The 10000-nt window shown below is 36.2% G+C and overlaps 1 pseudogene; it reads right to left on the bottom strand.

The window, feature by feature from the left end:
• Positions 1-10000, bottom strand: part of LOC137614504 (nephrin-like) — a 42594-nt pseudogene that overhangs the window by 2047 nt on the left and 30547 nt on the right.

Below are 10000 nucleotides of genomic sequence, written 5' to 3'. Positions count from 1 at the left end.
ATTAACTCGAATCTACAACCATAAAAAATAAGATCTAAAAGTTTATCAGAGAGAGAGAGAGAGAGAGAGAGAGAGAGAGAGAGAGAGAGAGAGAGAGAGCCTTACCTTACCTTAATCTATGTTTGGGTTCCCCCAAGTCCCTCACTGTGTGTGAGAGAGAGAGAGAGAGAGAGAGAGAGAGAGAGAGAGAGAGAGATGCGAGAGAGAGAGAGAGAGAGTTTTAACTAGTAAAATAGAATATGTAAATAAAAAAAACTTACCTAACAGGAGGTGGATTAGCATCAGCTTGAGCTGTCAGAATCAAATCATCCTTCTCTTGAACTTCAATTGTTCCCGTTGGAACAGTCACCCAAATCGGACCGTCTGGAAAGTGGCGTGGGGAGTAATCAAACAAATATGGCAGTTACATCTATCATCTTTAATAGAATTAAAAAGGGGTCACCTTATTCTATGATAATAATGATAATCTATCTATTTACCAAGGCACTTCCCCAAATTTTAGGAGGTAGCCCACATCAAACAAATGAACAAATGGGGACCCTTCGTCTCTTAGCTCCTCACAGCCTGACGAGGGATTCAGCCGAGTGTTTCATTTCACATTCTTGTGAGACATGATAATAATAATAATAATAATAATAATAATAATAATAATAATAATAATAATAATAATAATAATAATAATAATAATTTCAGCAAAGCCATATACAGAGTTACAATAGGGGTTACAGTGATTTTACACTTTTTACATCATAGAATTACATGGCTAGATAAAGTGAAGAATGATCAGGAGAGAAGATGTTTTGTGGAAGAGGATGTGCCTTGGATAGGAGGCTGAGCTGGATCATGGGAATATCACTGCTTGACAGATTGGAAAAGGATGAAATAAGAAGAATGGCAGGCGTAGTAAAGCATACAGAGGTCATAAGAGTGCAGGACTGAAATGGTATGGACATGTGTTGAGAATCGGATGGTGGGGAGGGAATGTGGAGGGTTTGGGAGGAACCTGACTAGGGGGAAGATCGAGAGGGAAGTAGAGGATTAGATGGCGAGATAAGGTGAAAAACTATCTGGAGAAAAGAGGTTTGGTGGAAATGGATTCTTATGCTAAAAGGCATTAGAGAAGACACATCAGGCAACCGACCCTTTAATGTAGGGATAACAGGTGAGGAAAAAAATCATGTTTACTTAAACATGAAGACCATTTTGTTATTGTATCATTAACTAATGTTTTCTAGGTATATGTACACGTAACAAAAGTGTATTGCAATTTTTTTTGTACTTAGTAAAACAATTTTTCTTAAAATGTATAAAAAAGACAATTATTGTATTATAATTTTTTTTTATAACCTAAATATTTTTTATGGCAATGAATTATAAAAAAAACTTTGATCAAGAAATATGATTAAATTTATTCAATGGATGAATCATCTTTGTACGAACAGTTCAAAAATTTATTTTCCAAGTATTCAATGTCTTTGTGTATTCAAAATATGAAACGAATAAAAAAATGAATAATATTATATACCTAATAATATAATAATAAAAAATTATAGTTTTCAAACTCATGGTCTATATTTCCCATCTTTTGAGGAATATGGTAAAAATTAGATGAATTAAAAAATTAACTGTCAAAATAAGAAAAATATAATAAACCTATTAATTTATTAATAAAAAAGATAGTCTTTAACTAATGAATTATACTTTCTAGCTTTTGAAGAATATAGTTAAAATTAGATCAATTAGTTAGTCACGTGTCATTTGGAATTTAATCATAAAATAATTGACAAAATATATCGAAAACCATAGTGAAAATTAGATCAAATAAGTAGTAACTTGTCATTTGGAATTTAATCATAAAAATTAGTTGACAAAATATATAGAAAAACCTAGTGAAAATTAGATAAAATAATTAGTCACTTGTCATTTGGAATTTAATCATAAGAATTTATTGACAAAATATATAGAAAAACATAGTAAAAATTACATCAAGTAAGTCAGTAACTTGTCACTTGGAATTTAATCATAATAATTAATCAAGAAAATATATGTAAAACGTGTTTTTATTTACTTACGTAAGACATTAAGTGTGACGTTCGACGTTTACGGTCTTTCCAAGACCGTTATTGGCATCACAAGTGAAGACCCGACCGTTATCTTCAATCAGAGCTCTCACCTCAAGGACTGACCTTGTAATGGATACAAGAAGATTTTTTTTTTATGTAAGGCTTCGAAGATTTTTTTTATTTTATAAATGATGAAGTTACGCATATACAGGAATTTTCAAGATTCTTTCTAATGAGAGAGAGAGAGAGAGAGGAGAGAGAGAGAGAGAGAGAGAGAGAGAGAGAGAGAGAGAGAGAGAAGGGGGGGTTAAAAATATAGTTAGCAAAATAAGAACAATACATAAAACCTCAAAATTACCTCTAATGAGAGAGAGAGAGAGAGAGAGAGAGAGAGAGAGAGAGAGAGAGAGAGAGAGAGAGAGAGAGAGAGAGAGAGAATAGTTATATATTTGAATCGACAAGTAAAATCTATAAATCTATCTATCTAATTATTTATCTAACTACTATCTATCTACTGAGAGAGAGAGAGAGAGAGAGAGAGAGGAGAGAGAGAGAGAGAGAGAGAGAGAGAGGAGAGAGAGAGAGAATATAGCTATATATATTAATCAACAAAGAGTAATTATTTATCTATCTATCTATCTATCTATCTATCTAGAGAGAGAGAGAGAGAGAGAGAGAGAGAGAGAGAGAGAGAATATAGCTATATATCTGAATCGACAAAGACAATCTATCAATCTATCTATCCCTCTATCTATATATCTATCTATCTATATATCTATCTAGCTATCTATCTATCTATCTATCTATCTATCTACCTAGAGAAAGGGAGAAAGAGAATACCTACACATTATTATTATTATTATTATTATTATTACTATCCAAGCTACAACCCTAGTTGGAAAAGCAAGATGCTATAAGCCCATGGGCCCCAATAGGGAAAAATACCCCAATGAGGAAAGGAAATAAGGAAATTAATAAATGAAGAGAACAAATTAACAATAAATCATTCTAAAAAAAGGCAACAACGTCAAAACAGATATGTCATATATAAACTATTAACAACGTCAAAAACATATATATCATATATAAACTATAAAAACTCATGTCCGCCTGGTCAACAAAAAAGCATTTCCTCCAACTTTGAACTTTTGAAGTTCTACTGATTCAACTACCCGATTAGGAAGATCATTCCACAACTTGGTAACAGCTGGAATAAAACTTCTAGAGTACTGCGTAGTATTGAGCCTCAGGATGGAGAAGGCCTGGCTATTAGAATTAACTGCTTGCCTAGTATTACGAACAGGATAGAATTGTCCATGGAGATCTGAATGAAAAAGGATGGTCAGAGTTATGAAAAATCTTATGCAACATGCATAATGAACTAATTGAACGACGGTGCCAGAGATTAATATCTAGATCAGGAATAAGAAATTTAATAGACCGTAAGTTTCTGTCCAACAAATTAAGATGAGAATCAGTAACTGAAGACCAGACAGGAGAACAATACTCAAAATAAGGTAGAATGAAAGAATTAAAACACTTCTTCAGAATGGATTGATCACCGAAAATCTTAAAAGACTTTCTCAATAAGCCAGTTTTTTGTGCAATTGAAGAAGACACAGACCTTAAATGTTTCTCAAAAGTAAATTTGCTGTCGAGAATCACACCTAAAATTTTTAAAGAGTCATACAAATTTAAAGAAACATTATCAATACTGAGATCCGGATGTTGAGGAGCCACCGTCCTTGACCTACTTACAATCATACTTTGAGTTTTGTTAGGATTCAACTTCATACCCCATAATTTGCACCATGCACTAATTTTAGCTAAATCTCTATTAAGGGATTCACTAACCCCAGATCTACATTCAGGGGATGGAATTGATGCAAAGAGAGTAGCATCATCTGCATATGCAACAAGCTTGTTTTCTAGGCCAAACCACATGTCATGTGTATATAGTATGAAAAGTAATGGGCCAAGAACACTACCCTGTGGAACACCGGATATCACATTCCTATACTCACTATGGTGCCCGTCAACAACAACTCTTTGAGATCTACTACTTAAAAAATCAATAATAACACTAAGAAGCGACCCACCCACTCCCAACTGTTTCAGTTTGAAAACAAAGGCCTCATGATTTACACGGTCAAAGGCAGCACTAAAATCAAGGCCAATCATACGCACTTCCTGACCACAATCAAGGGACTTCTGTACAGCATTGGAGATCGTAAGGAGGGCATCACATGCTCCAAGGCCTTTACGAAAACCAAATTGCAAACTAGAGAGTAGATGATTACCTTCAGCAAACCTATTAAGACGTTTTGCCAGAAGACGTTCAAAAACTTTAGATAATATGGTAGGTAATCAGTGGGACTTGAGCTACCACAAACACATTTACATAGAGGAGTAACATTACCAATTCTCCAACAAGTGCTACAAGCTCCTCGTCTTGCTAACTTGCGCAAAATAACAGATAACTTTTGAGCTAAGAAATCTACTGTCTTTATAAAAAACAAAGGGAAAATACCATTTGGGTCTACACCTCCATAAGCATCAAGGTCCATCAACAGAGCTTTAATCTCACGAGATCAAAAAGCTAAACTAGTTAGTTTAGCCTCAGGAAAACAGGAATGAGGAAGTTCAAGTTTTTCATTACTCTGTTTACTGTCAAAAAAATCAGACAAAAGGGTTGCCTTTTCCTTTTGACAGTGAGTGACTGAGCCATCAGGTTTAAGTAAAGGAGGAACTGTTGCATCTACACCAAAGAGTGCAGATTTAAGGGTAGACCACCATTTATGTTCCTGAGTTGTACCAGAAAGGGTTTCTTTTATGGTTAAATTGTACTCCTTTTCAGTTGAGTCATAAACTCTCTGAGCAAAAGTTCGAAGCTGAGTATAGTTGTTCCAGGTCAAATCTGATCTGTTACCCTTCCAAAGGTGACAGGCCTCCTGCTTCTCCAAAGCACGTCTACAATCATCATTGAACCACGGTTTGTCTTTCACTCGGTACCTTAGCACACGAGAAGGGATAGCCTATCGATTATGTTAACAAGATTCTCATTCAAAGGGACAACAGGATCTACATTATTATATAATTGTGACCAATTCAAGCACAAAAGATCATGCAAAATCCCATTCCAGTTTGCTTGGGATTTCATATAAATTTTACAAGAATATGATATATCAGGGACAGGCTGCTCAGTCTTCACTAATAATGAAATCAAGGCATGATCAGATGTCCCGACTGGAGAACCAACTTTACAAGTTATAACGCCAGGGGAGTCAGTGTATACGAGGTCCAAGCAATTACCAGACCTGTGAGTAGCTTCATTTATGATTTGCTCACAGCCTGATTCAGAGGCAAAGTCTAAAGCTCTTAAGCCATGGCGATCGGTAGGAGAGATAGAACTTAACCACTCCCTATGGTGAGCATTAAAATCACCAACAAAGACAAAAGAAGCCTTTCTATCATCTTCTTGTATCTTAGCCATAATGGTAAGAGGACAATCGAAGATAGAATCATCCATGTCTGGATTCCGGTAGATCGAACACAAATAAAAATTGTTATGCCTGCCACAAACTTTTATTACCTGAATCTCATGACATCCATATTGATAGAAGGACTTATGAGAAGCAGGGTACTCGGTCCTAATATACACCGCCCTTCCCCTGGCCCTAGGGATGGCATTGCGTTTCAACATTATTGGCTTCTTAAAACCACTTATAAGGAGCTCAGATGAGTGCCTCATATTAGAAACCAAAGTTTCTGAGCAATATCATACTGTCTGGATGCAACTGTAAGGTCTTGGATATTTGCATGAAGACCACGAATATTGTAATACAGAAGACGACATTGACGAAATCTAGGACGTACTGGTCCCGGATTTCGCTCAATGTCTCCAGAGAGCATAAGAATTAATAAAAATAAAAAAGAGACATGATACTTAAAAACTAGATTAACAAGAATTATAACAAAAACAACATGTACAGAATTATAAATAAAGTGATTGATGATACCCATAGACTATAGTAAAAAGTCGGAAAAACTGGTCAACATGGAGGAGGCGATACACCATGCAAGGCTAAATACCCTCCAGGATAGCCACTTCAACTGAAGGGAGGACCGTAAGGATGGTTTTGAGAAGAAAAAGAGTCAGACAAAGGAAAAGACAACCTCTTGATAAACCACCAGGCATCCATGGCCCTTCTATTAAGCCTACCCAACACACCATTTCAAAAAAACAAGAGGAAGAAAAATAAATAATAAGATAGAATAGTGTGCCCGAGTGTACCCTCAAGCAAGAGAACTCCAACCCAAGACAGTGGAAGACCATGGTACAGAGGCTATGCCACTACCCAAGACTAGAGAACAATGGTTTAATTTTGGAGTGTCCTTCTCCTAGAAGAGCTGCTTACCATAGCTAAAGAGTCTCTTCCACCCTTACCAAGAGGAAAGTAGCCACTGAACAAATTGCAGTACAGTAATTAACCCCATGGGTGAAGAAGTGTTAAGTATCACATAGTTGTCAGGTGTATGAGGAAAGACGAGAATATGTAAAGAATAGGCCAGACTATTCTGTGTAAGTGAAGGCAAAGAAAAAATAAGAAGTGACCAGAGAGAGTGATCCAATGCATTACTGTCTGGCCACTCAAAGGATCCAATACCTCTCTAGTGGTAGTATTTCAACGGGCAGCTGGTGCCCTGGCCAACCTACTACCTGAATCAACAAACAGAATCTACCCATCCTCAGACTAAAATACCGAGAAGTCAACATCCAAGAACTTACTTCGTCACTGTCCCTCCGTAGAGCCCAGGGCTTTGCTCGAAGGTGGCGCCGTGCAGCATCAGAGCCCCAGAACGCCAGGAGACCCGCGATGGTGGGAGGCTGGATGTAGACTCGCATATAAGGCTTATGACCTGACCAGCGTCTACGTGGGCAGGGGATACCCAGGCACTGACTTCCCAAGGGGGAACTGTTTCTTTGTTTAGGTAGGAGAGGAGGAAGAGGGAAATTAGGTATTGGTGTTGTTAGGTGAGTAGTTTTCAGTTTTGTGAATGTAATAATTGTTTGTTAGTGTACATGAGAGTTAATTATTCATTGATGTATACTGTACAGTATACATTTGAATTATAGGAACTGCATATACTGTATATATATATATATATATATATATATATATATATATATATATATATATATATATATATATATATATATATACATATATATATATACATATATATATATACTGTATATATATATATATATATATATATATATATATATATATATATATATATATATATATATATATATATATATATATATAGTTGCATGTATGTGTGTGGAAGTCTTTTCTTTTGAAAATTAAAATATACATGAGACAGTGAGGACAACATACAGTTAAGCATTGATGAAGGTCTGTCACTCTCTGATGAAATAGCTAATAAACATTCTGCCAATACACTAGAAGTGGAAGGTGGAAAATCCTCCCCAAAATTATCACATAAATATTTAATTTTTCCAAGATACATATTATAATCATTTATTGTTGACTGTGCCCACCCAAATTTCAGTCTTGATGCTGCTTGAAGTGACCACCCCTGTTGAAGTGCCTGTTATTTCCACAAACTCTCCAAGCAAACATTTTCCATCTTCTGTTTCGCAGTGGCTCTGGTATAGCAGGATTTAGTTGAATGATTGCTTTCTTGGACACCCTGACGGGTGGACATATTGACAACTGGGTTAGAGTTTTGAACCATGTCTGAGCTGGCCACCATGGGGCTATTACTGTAGCGTGTGCTTTCTGACCTTCTATTACAGAAAGAACTTTGTCTAAAAGTCTTATAGGTGGATTTACAAAGTTGTTCTCCCTTTTCCAATCCTTTTGTGCCAGAGCATCCAACTTCATACCATTTGGGTCAAGAAATCTTGTCTTGTAGATTTGTAGCTGTGTAGATGTCGCAGATGCGAACCTGTCTATTGTGTGAGGTCCCCACATCGAGTCCAAAAACCGGAACATCGGTCTTGACAACATCAGCTCGTGTTTGTCCAACATTCTTGATAACATATCCGCCTGGGTGTTTAGTTTGCCGCTCAAATGACGAGCAATAATTGTTAGATTGTTTTGTATAGCCTCGGTCCATATTAACTTCGCAATTTCTGTCAACTCCACTACTGATCCACCCATGTGATTGATGTACGCTACTGTAGTAATGTTGTCTGATAAAACTTGAATCGTTTTTCCTTTTAGACTGGGAAGAAAGGCTCTTACACTTAAAAGAACCGCCATCAACTCTCTTACATTGGAGTGTTGGTGAGACATCTCTGGGTCCCAGAAACCCTGAGTTGTCTGTTCTTTGTAATGCCCTCTACAACCAAGTTGCGATGCATCTGTCACCAGCTGGCCGTCGACTTCTGAGGGTAATATTACTTTCCCATTCCATTTTGCTAATGATTCATACCACCACAAGAGATCTTTCTTGGCACATGAGTCCAGTTCTAGTTGAGATTCCCATGTATTTTTTTGTTTGATCAACTTGTACACATTTCTTAGCATTAATCTGCCTGGCAACACTGCTTTACAAATAAAATTGCACTGGCCAGCGATTTTTGACAAAACTCTAGCAGACACTGACTTTTGAGTTAACACCCTTTTAATGGCTTTCCTAACTTTAGAAATCTTAGTACTAGGTACCTTTAGCATTGGTATTTCATTATCTTGAGTTTCTAAGAGTAGGCCTAAATATTCTATTGTAGACTTAGGAATTAATATGGATTTTTCAAAGTTGATTTTCCAACCAAGGCCAGTAATTGTGTCTACTACCACTTCAGTATCTAGTAGTAGTGTGGATTTAGGACCACACAACAGGAAGTCATCAACATAAAGTATTAACCTGATGCTGCATTCTCTTAGATACTTCACAACTGGCCTCAAAACTTTTGTAAATATGTGGTGCAATAGAACATCCAAAATTCAACACATTCCAAACATAATATTGGCCCCTCCATTTAAACCCAAAATATTTCCTGAAGTCACGTCTAATAAGTATATGATGAAACCCGTCTTTCAAATCAACACTAACATAAGAATCACCATTCTTTACAACGTTCGGTAAACATGATAAGTCTTCATATCTCGTCTTTGGTACTTCAATAAACTGATTGATAAATCTCTTATCACTAATCAATCTGTATTTTTCTTTTCCTTTCTATAACAGTTAAGCTTAAAGGGATAAAGTGAATTTGAGAAAAAGGAAAAAAAAAAGTGTAACACGGTCATTCACTTCACTAGTGACAAATAACCAAACACGATATGCAAACACTAGCACTAGGCTTAATTTATTCAACACAGTGACACTAGCGCTAGGCCTAATTTATTCAACACAGTTAAGTACATACATTACATTAAACATTATTCTGTGTTATTATTATTTACGCCTTCATGTTTATTTAATGAGTAATTGGAAGCACTTTGTGATTGATTACGCATGTAGTAATTGTTGTTGTAACCGCGGCCTCTGCTGTTGTAATATCCCCCACTGTAGTTGTTGAAGTTATTGTAGAAGCGCCCTCTCTGATTTTGTCTATATTTTGGTTTAGTACTTGGATCATTACTAGTTATTTGCACAACTTTTAGTAATGAATCTAATTGTTTGTCATCTAGGTTAGTTGTGCCCCGTGACAAATTTTTGAACAGTTGGGAGGTTTTGGCGTCAAACTGACCAGACACCACTAATGCCGAATGTTCTTAGCGTAAATAATCAATGTGCACTTTCTGAACATTTAGGATCTCTAATAGGTCATCTTGTGACGCCTGCTTATCTCAATTCCACAGTAATTTAATGGTAGTTTCCACGTATTTTGCACGATTAGCAATGACATTAGCAGTTATCTGTTCATCTCGCTTGATACCAGACTTTGAGGTACCAAC

This window comes from Palaemon carinicauda, chromosome 20 (assembly GCF_036898095.1).
Source record: "Palaemon carinicauda isolate YSFRI2023 chromosome 20, ASM3689809v2, whole genome shotgun sequence".
NCBI lineage: Eukaryota > Metazoa > Arthropoda > Malacostraca > Decapoda > Palaemonidae > Palaemon > Palaemon carinicauda.
The sequence above is the reverse complement of the archived record's forward strand: the minus strand, read 5'-3'. Positions and strand labels throughout refer to the sequence as shown.